Here is a 17,012-nt window from a genome sequence, read left to right as displayed (position 1 = left end):
GTGAGATGGGGAGAGATTCCTTCCCAGTGAAGCCTCGAGATGACTGCATGCATGTGAGAGGCCAGAGCTAGAGGAGCCAGCTAAGGTGAGCCCAGGCTCCTGACCCATAGCAGCTGTGAGATGGTAGATGCTGTTGTCTTAAACTGCCGTGTTTAGGGGTAATTTGTTCTGCAGCAGCAGATAACTAATACAAGCGATCTACCTCCTCCCATTTCATGAGGCACTAGCTGGGTGGCAAGGCAAGAGATGGAAGCTGAAAGAGACCGTGCCTTAGTACGAGCGACGAGAACCTTCCTATATACAGAGCTACACTGGTACTGTACTCAGTCTGCTCAAAAGTCTCTATTTTCTGGGTTTAAATTATTTATTTTGTACTTAGAGTGTCATTTTGCAGTGAGAATGTTTATCTGGATAGTCTACTGTTAATTCTCACAAGTTCTTTTCTTATCTAAGAATAGCTATATGAAAAACAAAATGCTGTTGGAATAAACAAAAATTCCATCTGTTAGTTTGTGAGGTTACCGCCTACTTAAGCATCTAAGTGTCATGAGTAGTTTATAACAAATTGACATCTCTTAGAAGCTGATATCTATAAGCAGATAAGAGCTAAAAAAATTCTCATCTCGAACATAACTTTACATGTAAAGTAAATGACCAAAAGGAACCTTTCAAACGCATAATGGTAAATGCTGCTGTGTGTTATTTAGGCAGCTTTTTAGTTTTCCCTTTTTCATGGGAGAGACACCGATCAAAGGAAATATACTCTTAATGTTTTCTACTTTGTCAACATGTCTCAAGACAATCTATTTTAATGTGAGTCAGTAATAGAACTCTATTATAAAAGACAAATAGATTATAGGTTTTTTCAGTGACTACATGACTTTTGTGGATTACAATCAGGATGATCTAAATATTAATAGGTTAATTTATGTGGAGGAAAAGTCACAAATCATTCACTTAGGAACTGGCTGAGCGCCCACATTCTGGAGGCGCGCTAGGGAGCGTTGAAGCTGCACAGCGAATGTCTCGCAGAGTGAATTTCCGAACATAATTTATGTAGATGAAGTGTGCAGAATGTTTTTATTTGTTCTACATCTCACTGTCTCACCTCTGCGTGAACTTCCCAAACCCAGATCTACTCCAAATACTCTTCCTCCCCTTCTCCACACTTCCCTCCAATGTGTTTGCTTTGGCAACTTTCATGTTCTTACAAACAATTCTCCCAACGAAATCAATCACTCTTGCACCCAAAGAGAAATACTGTGCGCTCAGTGCGATGACAAAGTGAAACATGTTTGAGGCAAACCATGTGTTCCCGCGTGTCCGGAATTATGCTCTTTGCTCAAGGAACATGTTCCTAATGTGTTTGGCTTCTGTTACCCCTTGTGATTGTAACTTTCATTGTCTCTTGGAATTTATGATTTCAGAAGCGACTGCTTGGACTCATTTAATGGGACACTTTCGGAATGTGAACACTGGGGGATTCAGAAGTCAAGCCGCTCTGTTCTCCTTTCCAGGCAAGTCTGGCCCATATAAGGGCACCTGGTGTTTGAGGAATTCTGGGGGATGGATGCTCCATTTCGTTGGGAACCCCAGACAAATGGCTTCTCTATGAAACGTGCATCCGTCATGATTTAAAAGCTATTTAGCTCATCGATCACGTTATTTGGAAGGGAATACTTTCTGGTGGTGGAGTGAGGCAACGTCATGTTAGAAAGGAACTTTTCCGTGGTGCTCTCCTCAAGGGCACCCAAGGTGCTTCCCCAGACTTGCCCTCAACTGGATAGCACACTTACTTAGAAGAGAAGCCATCAGCATTGCTGGCTTCAATTTGTAGGCATGAGACCCGTGAGCTAATCAAGACTCCTTGCCCTGTTCTTTTTTCTCTGATTGATGGGTGTCAAACTCTTAGCCCAAAGATTGTCAACACAGGAGGCCATTCCAAGGCCCATCGGGCATTTTAACTGGGTTTCTGCACTCCCTCCGCTTGGAGCTCTTCAGCAAGTTTGGGGTTCTTTTCCTGCCCCTTGGGGGCCCTAGGAAACTCAGTTTCATGTGAGTCTGATTTTTCCCTATATCTCATCAATCTCAGATTATTTTTAGAACAACAAATGGGATAAATAAATTTTCCCACCACTTTGATGTTTAATGCATCTAAAAATTAAAGCTATCAATCACTCATTGCAACCAGTGGAAACGCAGAGGCTTGGAGAAGGTGCAAAACAGAATTTAGTTATAAGTGAGGGAAAAAGTGATTAAACTAAGTGATTTAAAGTGATTTAAAACTTTTAAACTAAGGGGGGAGGAGATAAGCATTAATACATTGTAGAAACTGGAAATATAATTTTTCTGCCCCATAAAGGATAGGTACTCAACATTTTAGGCTTTCTTTGATCCCAGGGGCATTGAAATAAACTTTAACATATTCTCTACAGAATTTAGGGGGCTCATGGTGTGCACAAGAAGGCTGATACGTGACAGTGCATTGGTTAGAAGTCAGGCTCCAGAGGCCAATGGTTTGAGCCCCAGCACCACCACTAATTAACCTGGTGAATAAGCTGCTTAACCCTTCTGAGCCTCCATTTTCTTATTTGTAAAAGGGCCCTAATAATACCTATCTCACATGTTTGTTGTGAAAATTATATAATATGATGCATGCAAAGCACTGGCACGTGAGACAGATCAAATCATCAGCAGCTGCTGTGATCATCATATCACCATTTTTATTGATATAAAATTTGATTTGGGGCCACAGAATGTAAGTAATCCGAAGTAATTTAAGATTATTAAGGACGGCAAAATTTTTAATAGAGGGATAAGTGTTTCAAAAAAGGAAGACAGAGAAAGGCTTAAAGGGGGAGGTGAACCCTTTGCAGGGTCTTGGTCTGTGCCTTGATGGTGGGGTGGGATGTGTGTCCCAGCGCCCCCAGTCCATCAGCTCAGCAGCATTGCATGCTATGTGCCTCCCTGTTGTGGACTGAATGTTTGTCTCCCCCCACCTCAAATTCATATGTTGAAGCCCCAAACCCCCATGGTATTTGGAGGTGGGGCTTCAGGAAGATAATTGGCTTTAGATGAGTTCATGAGGATGCCCCGCCCCCAATTCCCCTGTGATGGTTTAGTGTCCTTAGAAGAGGGAGAGACAGGAGCTCACTTCTCTTTGTTCCTGTGAAGACACAGAGTTGTGTCTGCAAGCCAGCAAGGGGCCCTCACCAAGAACTGAATCTGCCGACACCTTGGTCTTGGACTTCCCAGACTCTAGAACTGTGAGAAACAAATGTCTGTCATTTACTTAAGCCACCCCAGGCTACAGTATTTGTTACAGCATTCTGAGAGTGACTGAGGAACTCGCGGGGGTGAGGGGTCATCAGACCCCTCCGCTCAGGCATGGGAACATGACTGGCAGGCTTTTTGATTTCCTAGATGTCCAGGTAATTTGGTGATGTCTTCCTCTTGACTGGCAGAAGCAAAGTGTCCTCTTTTGGCTGGAGTCACTGAGTAGAGGAAACTTGGGTTGGAAATACTGAAATTGATTCTCTTCTTTGAGGCCAAAGAATTTAAATTCCTCAGCTATGATTTTGTTTGGCTCTCTGAAACTTCTGCTCTCCTTAGTCCCTTCGCCTCTGCCAACCAGCTTCAAAACAATATGAAGTGCAGGCCATTTTTATTAGTGCTGTCTTTCCTTTTCTGTTTTAAATTCAGGGCCATGCATCTCTTTGATCAAAAGAAGCCACAAGCTCTTTTCACACTTCACAGAGACATGGATAATTTAATTTTGATTTGGGGGAGCATTGGAGCCAAAATGAGACAGGTGGCAACTGTCATTAAGTCATTACAATCAAGACACTGAATGACCAATATAAACCAAACACATGAGGAAGTACAGGAAAGAAGGAAGACTGTTTTAATTCTCAAAATATCTCACGCTGTGGCTCCCCAAACTGAATAAAAAGCTCTAATACTGAATAAAGGGAGAAGTGGGTCCATGGTTCCTAACAGTTGACTTTACTTTCTTCATCCTCATATTATGTTTGCTTTTGAACGTGACCAGGCTGCACTGCCAAGCAATATTGAGCTTTGGATTTCTAGAACACTTTAGATATTTTTCTTCTATATATGCTTAAGCCAGTTCTGCCTCCTCTTGCACTTGGTGGGGCTTCTTTTTATGCACTTGAGGAAGTCTTCTTTTTATGTTAGCAAATTTATGTTCTGCTTCTCTGAGCCCCCTCCATATATTATATATATATACTCCCTATATATATGTGCTCATTTGCACTTTCTGCAGGACTCCTGGGCAGCGATGCTCTGCCTGCCAGCTCCAGCAGCACCCACGCCCAGATTCCCCTCTCCCAACACAGAGCCTCTGAGGGGTTCTCTTGAGGAAGTACTTCTCGACTGATTGTTAAATTGTTCCAGGTTAACCACCAGGAGTTCATTCCACAGCAACCCATTTTTTTAGTGACTGTTACTGCTATGAATTAGATTTTAATCCAGTCTTTAGTCAACAGCATCTAAAAAATTGGAGTCCAGTATGTTTGCAGATATCTTCACAATCCAAGGTTGTTTACTGTGAACCCTCATTTGTCCGTTTTCCAACTTGACTTAGTCTTACGTGGGTTTTCCTAGACACTGGCCAGTGGCCTTGCAATCACTTGAACGAAGTAGTTGTTTAATCACTGCGGACTAGACTCACCAACTGGTTTCAGTGAAGTTAAAAGCGAGTCTTCCTTGAATATTGACAGGAAGAAAGACAAAAGAGGAAGGGAAAGATCCGCACCTTGGAGGAATGTATCAGAGATGTTGTTGTGTTGTATTAATCCAGTTTGTTGTTCGTGTGTTCACTCCCAACTCTGCACTTTGGCTTTACTTGCTCAAGAATATGGGACATTTTCTGCTCTTCCCTTTTGTTGCTTGGATAGGAAAGGGCGTCAGTTCCCCTTTTCATTCAGCCCCAACACAACACATGAAGCTTCTCGTGCTTTGAGGGACATGTGGTTGTGCTCTAAGCACCATCTGCAGAGAGATGGTCTTGGGAAACCTTCCTCCCAGGGCAGAGAAACATCTCCGGGGCGAGTGCTCTCTGCGCGGAGCTTCAATAAGCCTAACCGCACTTGGCTCCGTCACAAACCTAATACGGCAGCCCATATTGTTGCTCGGGAAGTCTCCAGCCAAACCGAGTTCTTGTAAAAATAAATACTCATCAGCAAATATTTTGATTAGTTAAAAATGTTCTAAATGACTAACCCCTCGCTCCCCCGCTCCCCCACGGCGCGAGCGTGGAGAAGGGCCCCACCCCCAACTCCCAGGCGAGTGGTTCTCCGGCCCTACCCGCGCCGCTGTGGGCCCAGCCTCAGCCGGGCCGGGCGTCGCTGCGCTTTCTAGGGTGCGCGGAGCCCGGGGCCTGAGGGGCGCCAGGGGCCGGCGGCAGGCCGACTCGCTCTCCCCGGGGTCCGCGGGCGCCGCCGGCTCCGAGATGCCGCGGTCCCGCTACACTTACTTGCCTTAAGCTCTTTATTAACTCTACGGAGCAGTGAGGCTGCGGCCGCGCCTCCTGCGCCCCGGTGGTCTGGCTCCTCCGCGCGGCGCACATGCTAAACAGATTAACATGCCTTGGCTGACCCACGCTTCGCAACCCGCGGATAGGGTTTCTGCAGCTCCATGTGGAAATTAACCTATCTGTACCCGTGGTCAGCTGGGCCCGGCCGCTTCTGCGCCGGCCGGGCAATCCAAACAAACCCAGGCCGCTAGCCCCCTTTGTTACCCTTGGCTCCCCTCCCCCTTCCCGGCCAGATACTTATTGGAAAAGAGGTTCTCCTCTTTGGCCAACGGTAGGGCACATTTCTGAGAGCTCTTTATTTGTAAATGATTTTTGGCAGGGCCAGGCACCCTGCGGAGGGGGTGGCAGGGAACCCAAACTCCATGATTGGAGGATTTCTAACCCTCCGCAGGCAGGATCTGTTTATGTTTGCACAGGGCACCTTAGTCCTGGTCGTTAAAAAATACACGCACTGTCTATATTTTGCTTTTCTAACAGCCCCTCTGTTTAATATGGTTGATTGAGTTGTTCTAGGGCAAGTTTATTCCCTCACCTCCCATCCTTGCCTTCCACTCACACCCAGTAGGCAAAGCGAGGCAATTCTTCTAGGTTTTCTTTCCTTCTTACAGGAGCTGAAAAGGCGAACTCAGAGACTGGCTCCAGCCTGAGGCTAAATCCTCCTCGCAGCAGCCTCTGCCTTGTCATCATACCAGGGCACCGAGGATTACTACCGGACTTACGGTTCACTGTTCAGCGTTATTTTCTCTTGTTCCAGTCTGGATGGCATGGTCCTGTACACATGGTTTGGCTTCCACCAGACAGAGATCGGCGGCGCCGTCTGTCCCAGGGGACGGGGCTACTTTACTGCACCCTGCTACCAGCGAGATGGAGACGGTTCTGTACATGCCTGCCTTCTTGTTGGTCATGAGATGTCTCCATTGTTTGGGAACCGCAAATGACAATTTTCTGGGGCCACTGCTACCCATGATCCCATTACTCAAAATGAGCCCAGGCTGAGGGCGGTTACCCGCTGCACCCACCCTTCCTGCCTGGCTGCTAGCAGTGCAGCATTACTTTGCTGGGGTGGTTCGAGCGTGTCTGTGAGTGTCGCTTCCCAAGGCCCGTGGCAGATGTCCGTCCCATTCGCATTTATTTTCCAGTCAGCCCTCTCGGCAGTGCCTTTTGCTGTCTTGGCATCAACAAACTGCGTGAGACAGTCAGGGGGCACCGATCAAACTGTGCGATGGCAGCATCTGTGTGACAGCCACATGGGCCCATGCCCAGGGCTAGGCACCACGGTCCCTCAGCACATCCCTGCTTACCAGCCAGAGTGACAGGCTGACTCTGCTGATTCATTTTGCCCTTTCCTTCAAGTAGTGTGTTTCTTGGATGAAAGGCACGTTCCTGAGGTAGAACACTTTCAGAACTGCAGGCTTCTAGAAAAAACAATCAGGAACTAACTGGCCGCACATATCAGGGGGTTCAGTCTGACACTGGGAAGATGAACTAGAATTGGAGCTGGCTATATGCCCGCAGCCAGGAACTGCATTGAAATCGAGCTGCAAACACATATGCTGAGGAAAAGGGAAATCAAGGTCCCTCCAAATAGGCATTGCTGTGGGAAACCTGTTAAAGCAACAGAAATTGCTGAGCATAGATGGAAAAAAATTAGGTTCAAGGTCTAAGGCAACACAGGGCCCAAGTCAGTCATTTGCCGGTGGTTCTTTTTTTCCTCTGGTGATGGATAACATCTCAGAATTCCTTCCAGCTCTGGAGCCGCGGTGTTTAATCAGAGGCTCACTGTGAGAGCATTTCTCTGCCTTTCTCACAGGGCAGCTGGCATCTTGATTTCTGGTAATCCTTTATTTTTTTCTTCATCAGCACCTACACTCGATATTGTCCATATGGATCATGTGTGTGGGAACACACCAATTATAGCAACTTTTGTCTTTTGTCGTAAAGGGCTGACAGGGCAATAAACACACACAGCCTCCCTCCTGTAGGAATTCCTCAGCCTCCCTGTGTGGCTCTGGCCCTGTGGATAATGTCATTACAGGACTAAACAAATAAACAGTCGCTCCAAATCAACCAGGAAGCACTAGGGACTACACAGTTCCTCTCTGCAAAGATGATACAAGTACATTTACACTCACAGCTTGGATGTGCTCCAGCAGCTGTGAATAGCCGTTCAGTTCTGTCAGGTTGGGGAGGAGCTGGGGCACTGGGCTGCCCCCCCCCCCCGTCTTTGCCTCCATCAATGTGAGCTTTCAGGGTTCTGTTTTCCTTACCATCCTCAGCTGGGAACATCAAGAACCAGCAACACTTTTTATGAACCCTGAGCTCAAAGGAGAAGCTTTTACTACAAAGTTAACATATTAAACCCAAATGACCTGGATGAAAGGTCAACACACTTCTGCCAGCCTAGAGCTTCCTTTTTGAGTGTGATTTCCCGTATTCAGGCTGTGGTTGCCACCACCCCTTCAGATGGGCTGTTGATTCTTAAAACAAGGACTTTCCACTTCAGCAGAAGAGCAGACGCTGACTGCAGTCAGAGCCATGGCCAACGCTCATTCGCATCCTGACCAACAAATTAATTAATATCACGTTTTCCACTGAAAAGTGCCAGTCGCAATGCTGCCGTGAAGACCACGTGCAGGGCTCTTTTCCCAAGTTTAAAAAGGAGCCTTTCTTGTTTCTAAGTGTCAACTGTCCCTGGATGTTCAGACCTCTTCTTCTGCCAGTACGTGTGACCTGAGACTTTGATTCTTTTTTAACCATCACTTTTCCTGAAACTATAGGATAGTTCTGTGTGAGTAGTTAGGGGGAAAAAGAAAAGAAATACTCAGAAATAGTAACAGTGGTAGTGAGATTATATTTTTAAAAACTTCTTTCTTTGCTTTTTCCCCCACCCCAACTCCCCCAGTTTTGGTCCAAGAGGTGGATGTTAGAGTCAGATTCATTAACAGGATTAATTAATAGTTTTAGACTCAGATTAATTAACAGAGTTATTCTTAAATGCTATTGGTCCTTTTGAGGAGGTAAGCACTAATTTCAGTTCAGCAGGCACAGTTACTGACTTTTCTCAAGCGTCTGCTCAAAACCTAGGGATCGGACATGCAAAAGGCCTGTTGCATTTATTCAGGAAGGTGGGGGTAGTCCAATGGAGGAAAAGAAGCAAAACATAAACAAAAAACCCCAAACCAAACAGTAAACACAAGAATAAGACAGTGCTACTTTCAACAGGTGCTTTCTTGTATTTATGGCCCAACAGTAAACAACTCTACCTTTTTTCATTGCCCAGGGAACTGCACAGGTCATCCCAGGCTTGGGCAGTATCTGTTTTTACATCTTAATCTGCAAGAATTGTGGTTGAATACAAAGGAGTGTGCAGCATCTAGGAACTAACACGAGGCCCATCGGACTCTGGGGGCAGGGGAGGAAGACTGGGACTTCCCGTGGGCCCCAGGCCAGAGCAGCCTCACACGGCTTCTCTGAAGTCAACGAGCAGGGGAGCAAAGCAATGAAAAGACCTGGGGGAAACAAACACAGACCTGGGCATACAGTGATCTGGGTTCCAGGCGCACCCCTGCCACTGAAAGGCTGTGGGAGCCAGGGAAAGCTGCTTGCTAATCATTCTCTGGACCTCAGCCTCCTCCTTTCCAAATGACGAGGTTGGTCTGCTGATCGCAGGCCAGTCCGTGAGTCACTCCTGTTTTGGGGTGTGTGGGGACTCCGGCTTTATGTGCATGTGTTGCAGTTGAGTTGTACAGTATCTGAAGAAGGAACTACGCCTGAGAGAAAGGCCCTAAAGTGCTCCAGAATTGGGTGGGGCAGAAAAACCCTAGTAAGGAAGCCATCATCAAATCTCAACACTTTGAGGAAAGCATGACCCTCAGATCTAAAACTAGAATTAAGTGGGGAGATTTGAATTTTAATACAGGAGACATTACCTCGAGCCCCAGTATGTGGCTGGTACTGTGTTGGGCAAGGGAGCAACAAGGAAGAAAGGACCCTTCCCTTTGCTAAGAGTGAGAGCTCAGTGAACCCAGTGCCTGACTCGGGAGACTAGGGTCTGTTGGTTAGTCTTTTAGAAGCTCCAGTTTGGTGAGGAGGGCCAGGCTTCTGGAGGTTAGAGAACCAGGTATGGCCTGAGGCCTCCTGACAGACCCACAGAAAGCTGGGAAGGAAGGTATCTCAGGCATTGCACTAGTCCTTCCATTCCTGTCAACATTGACCCAGAACTCTATACCTTGTAAACCTATTATTATGTTGCTTATATTTTCTTTTCGTTCTCCCATCATGCCAGCCTGTCTTAGCTGCAAAAAGGGAAACTAAAGAAAGGGGCTTTACTTGTGCCCAGATGGAATCTTCAAGAAGGAATGGGGTGCTCCAAGGACTCGGGCCTGGCAATAGAAGCTGTGTAATCGAAGCACGATATCCAATACTTCCAGGAGCAGATGCAACTCTGGGACAGTCCCAGCTTCAGTGATAGAGATGGAAATGGAGGTTCACTTGGACAGTCATTTCTTTCATCTGGAGAAGTCTTCCAGAAAATTTCTCAGTTCACACTGCATTTAATAAAATAATGTGATGCTTTTACAAGATACCTTTTGGTTTTAAGATTCAACAACACCTCAGCCCACACAACTCTTTGTCTTCCTGGCTCATTGACTGGTTCAAAATCGCAGGAACTGGAGCAGTTTGGTGTGTGCTGTAACTCTGGTTTTCCATGTCTAGACTGGGAGTCCTCAGGGGGTGTAGACTGAGGTTTGCACACATGAGTGAACGATCAGCATGGAGTTCTGTTTCGGGTGACAGCAAAATTCAAGGCTGAGAAGTAGCAGTTATTGGCTCAAGGTTTTTCAAATCTTCCGGCTAGAATGGAATCAGAATCCTGTGTACGGCTCTCACCAGGTGTCATTTTTGTGTTGCTCAAAAAGAAATGACTGGTTCTCAAGACTGAAAAAGCAAGTTCAGTTGGAAAGTTGGTTTCTGTCTTCCCTCTGTGCCTCCCTTTTTCCAGTCTCCGCCCCTCCACAGCCTCCCTGTTGCCTCACCACTGGGCTCTGCATACACAAAGCCCCTGAGCTGTTAGGTTTGTTTCCTCACTCTTAAAAGTTGACACAAAGGGCTGACAGGAAGGAAGGAGGGATTAGAGGTAGACTCTACCTTGTAGACTTTTAATACTTAAGTATGTACCTTTTTTTTGCATAGCTGGAAATAGCTTGACTAGGATGATTCAGTGTGACTTCTGTAGGCTTCAGATTTTTCTAATATGAAACAGGAAACAGTGGTATCTTACACCCTGGCCAAAGGTATTGTCTATGATTCTGGAAATGACAGAGTTTGTAAATGAATTAATGACTAAAAATACATCCTATCAAGACTAAGGAATTTATATTGTTTGGTCAGGGGGCGGGGGAAGGAATGAGGAATACCTTTATAATGGACTTCAAGTATAACAAAATTTGTTGACCAGCTGTTTTCTATTCCACCTGAAAAGAACAACAACAACAAAAAGAAATGAATTCAAATAGCACCATGGGGAACATAAGGCATTTTCTCACACTGTAGGTCTGTGGCTCTCAAATGTTAGTGTGCACAGAACACCCAGGAGCTTGTGTAACATGTAGGTTCCTGGCCCATACACTTAGTGGTTCGGATTTGGTGAACCTGGGGTGAAGCTCCAGCATCTGCATTTTTAATCAGCCCTGCCTGAAGCTGAATGGGGGCAAGTGGTCCTTAGGTCACACTTTGAGAACCAGTGGGGTGGATGACTGAATGGGATGGATTCTCGGGAGATTCGCTGAGCTTTTCTTTTTTGGAACACTTCATAAAGACATTTAAAATTTTTTATTCCATTTAAACACAGAAGAGATTATCATTTGCTTAGGGGGATGCAATTGGTTAAATGGTGACAGCCTAAAATTCATGTTTTTCCAATCAGCCAGCACCTTTATCTTAAACTTCTATTCTCCAGAGCCAGAGCTGTGAGAAAAAAAACATGTCTGTTGTTTAAGCTGCCCAGGTTATCATATTTTGTTATAGCAGCCAGGCAGGTTAATACAACCGGTCCTTCTGAGAAGAGAGGAGACACAGGAAAGAGGCCATGTGACAATGGAGGTAGAGGTTGCAGTGATGCGTTTATAAGCCAAGGAGTGGCAAGGGTTGCCAGCAACTACCAGAAGCTGGGAGAGACAAGGGAGGAGCCTCCGGCCAAGCCTTCAGAGAGAAGGTGGCCCGGCCAACACCTTATAAAACATGGTAAGAGAATCCCCCCTTTTTGGTAGTTGTTTTGTAATTGTTAAATTATATAAATAGATGTCACTTGTCGATGTTGAAAGCTCCTTATGTTTTGTGGTTGGCAAGTTAGTAAACCTAACATCTGAAAACCCATTGATTTGCTAGCATGTCACTTGCCATCTCCTACTTCCCAGAGAGGTGGTATATTGCGGTGTAACATGATAGAGAAGGGCAAAGGACTTGGGTTGCTGCTGGCATATCAGTTCTTTCCGTCAATAAAACACTCAATTGAGTCATTTTCTCTGGCCACTTTTCCATTGTAAAAAAACTTAAATCAAAGAACATGACTGCTTTTATTGGCAAAACAGTAGATAAATCAGGGATGTAAAAATGCAAGAAGAAGGATTCAGTACAAGCACTACACAGAGTGGACTTGCTGGGTGAAAGGTTTATTCTGTCAATTTTCCTCTTGAGACACTTAGGTTTAAGGAAATGTTTGCACTGCTCTAGAGAAAAAGTTGGCTGTGTGTTTTTCTTTTGTGTTTAGGCCACTCTGAAAGTAATTCCTCTGGGCACAATTATCTAACATATGGTGATTTAGAAAAAGCCCAAAGCAAAGGTCATCTGGATGTTTTAGAAAGGAAAGAATAAAATCCATCTTGGAGAATAACACAAAGTCAGGAAGGGCTAAGGTACATCTGTGGTCAAAGAAACATGAAAAGTAAAAGTGAGAGAAAGACTTCAAGCAAAAAAAATGCAACTCAAGTTCTTTGCTTTTGCTCTTTTGTTTGTTTCATTTTTGTGTGAGGATCATGCATGTGGAGATGAGAAAAGGCCTCCATATCAGACAATCAGAGAAGTTTGCTGTTGGGTACACAGCCATGTTCTTTAGGGTTTTTGTTAGTTAATTAGTTTGTTTGTTTTACAGTGCCAGAGAAAATGACTCAGGCAAGTGTTTTACTAACAGAAAGAACTGATATGCCAGCAACAGTTCAGTCCTTTGCCCCTTCTCTCTCTTGTTACACTGCAATGTAGCACCTCTCTGGGAAGCAGGAGATGGTAAGTGACATGCTCGCAAATCAGTGGCTTTTCAGTAGTGGGCCCTTCCCAAGGCTTCCCGAAGGGCACCAGACTCAGAGGAAACTAGCCCAGGGACCCTTCTCATTAAACGGGTGTCCCCATAGTTGTGATTTTCTGTGTCTTCAGGCAGACGTGGCAATTCGAAGTCGTATCTTCAGTGGATTCTAGATGGAGTGAGGTATCTTAAAGATTTGATTTTTAATTTTTTTAAAGATTGGAAAAGAAGAGTTGCTTTTAATCATCATACCCCAAACGACTCCTTACAACTTTCTGCAGATGAATAATGGAAAGGAATGGAACACATATGGAAATAAAAATGTAGGTTTATGACTCTTCCCTGGGGCTGTTGGGGAATTTTGTTGGGTCAGAACAGACAAAGGAATCCCCCAAACACATCCACCCCCCATGAGAAACATCCTACTTCCAATCCCCTCAGGGTAAATCAGAGATGCATTGGTAGAGTGGCCTCCATCACCTGATCCACAGAAAAGAAGATGTCTGAAGTCACCAAATGTGATAGCGGACTGAAGGAACCTGGAGAGAATCAGCTATGTTTCTGATATAATGCTTACCCTCTGAGATTTGAAAAGGTGGCAGGGATGTTACCAGCAAAGGGGAGCCGAACGTGTAGAAAATATGGCTCAAGTTCTTTTATAAAAGAAACATTCGGATTTTCTAAGTGTCTGGTGAGGGTGTGGAAGGGTGAGGCATCAGATATTTTCCATGTGCAGGTCAAGTATAGAGGAGGGTGGTGTGGAAATACAAGAAAACAAACTTAAGATATTTGTCTTGGCAAGATTTTTATATCATAACATCTTGGAGCTGAAAGACCCTCTATTCCTCCACTCGCACTTTACAGCTGAGGAAACTGAGGTCTCGGGAGGTCACTTGGCCAGTTGGAAACAGAACCAGATCACTAACCTCAAAACGCAGTATTCTTTCACAAAGCGGGTGGCCCGGGGAAGCTCTAAGTGTGCAGAGGTTCAGGGGAGAGGAAGTGAGTCTCCGTTCAACACTAAGCACAGCGGCATCAGCTCCTGGTGCCTTGGTGGCCCAAAGCACATCTCTTGGGGCTGTATCCTTGAGCTGGCTTGGGTTTTGAATGCTGCAGCAGCCACAGAGAACTCATTCAAAGTACCTTTCTCAACTTGCTCCACCCTATTACCACAACGGCAGACAGCAAAGGGGAAAGAAAGAGACGTGATGGCCTGGAGTCACTTTGAGAGACTGAGTCTCCAAACCAGAGAAACAATAGCACCCATGGAGGTGCTGATGGAGCCACTTTCTCTGAAGAGATCTGTTTCTGACAGCTGGAGTTTTTTTTAGACCTCAGAAACCTCGAGCCCCTTATTTAACTATGTCTGGATGAATGGCTCAGAGGAAAAGGCTGAAGAAATAGGTAATCAAGCAACTGTTATACCTGCGTATGTGTGGAACCAGCTTTTGCCAGGGGGCTGCCACAGAGCAGGGTTCTGTGAAATAGGAGTGTCCAGGAAAACAAGTGAATGCACCCCTGCCCCCCACCACTAACACGGTGGTGCAATAGTAGTAGCGATTGCTGTTTGTCCAAGGGGTGGTTTAGAAATGTAAATAATGGTGCCAGTTATAAAAGTAGTACAGCCTCTGGGCCTGGCTGATATATAGACTTTTTAAATAGCACCTAGTCCCCTGGAAAATTTCACTGGATAGGGTTGTTTACCATCAACTTACTCACTGTCAGCATTTTCAAACCTGTAAAAGTTGCTTTTGAAAATTTTCCCTAAGCTTTGGCTGGTGTGGCTCAGTGGATTGAGCTCTGGCCTGCAAACCAAAAGGTCACTGGTTTGATTCCAGTCAGTGCACATGTCTGGATTGTGGGTCAGGTACCTGGCTGGGGTGTGCGGAGAGGCGACCAATTAATGTTTCTCTCACACATCATTGTTTCTCTCCCTCTCTGTCTCCCTCTCTTCCTGTCTCTTAAAAAAAGAGAAAATTTTCCTTAAAACATGCAAAACTTAGCTGAGCTGCCATTAACTCTTATGTTTGCATGAATATGATAGCAATTTGGCATAATCACGTGCATGCTAAGTAATTACAGGTTATATCAGAAATTAATTGACTCTACAACGAAACCGTGAACCAGCCGGACCCATACTGACCAGCCCTCCACCCCTGTTACTTGGGTTCGCTTCCAAAAACAAACCACCTACACGCAGCCCCATGTCTTGGCTCTGCTTTTCAGAAAGGAGGGAGTTAGGCCAAGGCAGCGGTTCTCGTGTCTCTCTCAGTCCCCACGGCCAGCCCTGCTCCCCTGTGTCGGCCTCGTCCACGTCCTTGATATAGCAGTTCAGGTACTGCTCCCGTTCTTTTCCCTCCTTAATTCTGATACCCTGTCTGGCATCCTAATATCTTATTTATTCCTGATTTTTAGCCTGTTTTTCTCATTCAAGCCTAGTGCACTGATGCCCCAAATCCCTTCAAAGCCATAGCTATAAAAATGCCTCAGTTCTTTCTCCTTTGCATCCAAATGCTCACTAATGTCAGTGGATTTAAGCCCAGGAGAAGGGAGCGCCACATTGCATCTTTAATTAGGCACTTTCCAAATCTCCTATGGTATGTACAGTTTGGACTGCTGAATTAGACCAAACGCATTTCATGTGAAGGAGGTGTGATGATTCGTAAGTTGTGGTTTCTAAGTCACTTTAGAAGTCTAGCAAGAAAGGCGTTTTAAAAATATACAGGGGTGGGCAAAAGTAGGTTTGCAGTTGTTTATATGGAAAAATATATAATATAAAAATCAATAATAATACAATTAAGTAAACTGTAACTGTAAAGTAAACCCACAACTGTAAACCTACTTTTGCCCACCCCTGTATAGTAAGGCCTTTATTAACAGACATTGCCTTAGCTGACAGATTGAGTTCTAATTAGGGAAAATGTCCCGCTGAGCCTGGATGGGATGGACCCACTGTAGTCACTGTGCGTTGGTGGCACAGACCGCTGCACAGCATCCCTCTGTCCACTCATAAACACCCATCGGGTGTTTGCCGTGTGTCAGGAAACTGTGCTGGGCTGTACTGATTGAAAAACCCACGTTTGGGCTGCTTGCATCTCACTAGTGTATGCGTGGGGGGGGGTTGCACAGTACCCAGACATTTATAACATGCAGGATGCCATTTAAGGAGGAAGCAAAGTGCTGGGAGGGTTTAGCAGGAGGAAGGAGCACAGCTAACTGGGAGTTCAGCAAGGCACCCCAAAGGGGTGATGTCTGCATGAAGCTGGAAGGGGAAGTAGAATTTTAATATAGTTTTTATTTTGGAATAAGTTGAGATATACAGAAAGTTACAAAAATAGTACAGAAGGTTCCCATATATCCCTCATTTAGTTTCCCCATTCTTAACATCTTACATTTCCATGGTACCTTTGATAAAACTAAGAAACCAACATTGGTACATTACCATTAATGACACTTCTCACTTTGGGGGATGTCATCGATTTTTTTTCTATTAATGTCCTCTTTTTGTTTCAGGATCCAGTTCAGGTAACCAGAAGGCATTTCGTTGTCATGGCTCCACAGTCTTCTCTGGTCTGTGAAAGTTTCCCAGTCTTTGCTTGTTTTTATGACCTGGGCGGGCTCAAGGTGTACTGGACAGGTAGCACATCCCCCAGTCTGGATTTGCTGATGTTTTTCTCTTGGCTAGATTAGAGTTCTGGTGTTTGCGGAAGAACAACAAGAAGAGTAGTGTTCTCTTTATCACACCCTGTCAAGGGGCACCTGATAGCTGCGTGACATCATGAGTGAGGTTAGCCAAGGAGAAACATTTTAATAGGGAAATCGCTTCACAGGTGAAAGGGCTTACACACGGTGTGCTTGTAATAAGACTGGAAGCAAGTCCAGGAGGGCCGACAGGTAGGGCACTTGCAAGGAAGTAGTGGGAGATAAGCCCTGCGTTGGCATGGCACTTTTAAGTTTTTAAAAAGTTTTTATAAAGAAACTTCTTCAAAGTTTGAGACCTCATGGTAAGGTGATTGGGTCGATGTAGGCCCCATCAAAAAGCAAGAAAACTGAGGCCCAATGAGGCAGGAGGCTGGCACAAACGAGGGCTTAGATCCAGTTCTCCTGATTCCCACCCCACAGTCATTTGCTCCTCATCTTGGTCACTGCCTCTTGGAA

This window comes from Artibeus jamaicensis, unplaced genomic scaffold (assembly GCF_021234435.1).
Source record: "Artibeus jamaicensis isolate MK-2021 breed Jamaican fruit bat unplaced genomic scaffold, CSHL_Jam_final scaffold_369, whole genome shotgun sequence".
Taxonomy (NCBI): domain Eukaryota; kingdom Metazoa; phylum Chordata; class Mammalia; order Chiroptera; family Phyllostomidae; genus Artibeus; species Artibeus jamaicensis.
Note: the sequence above shows the minus strand (reverse complement) of the source record.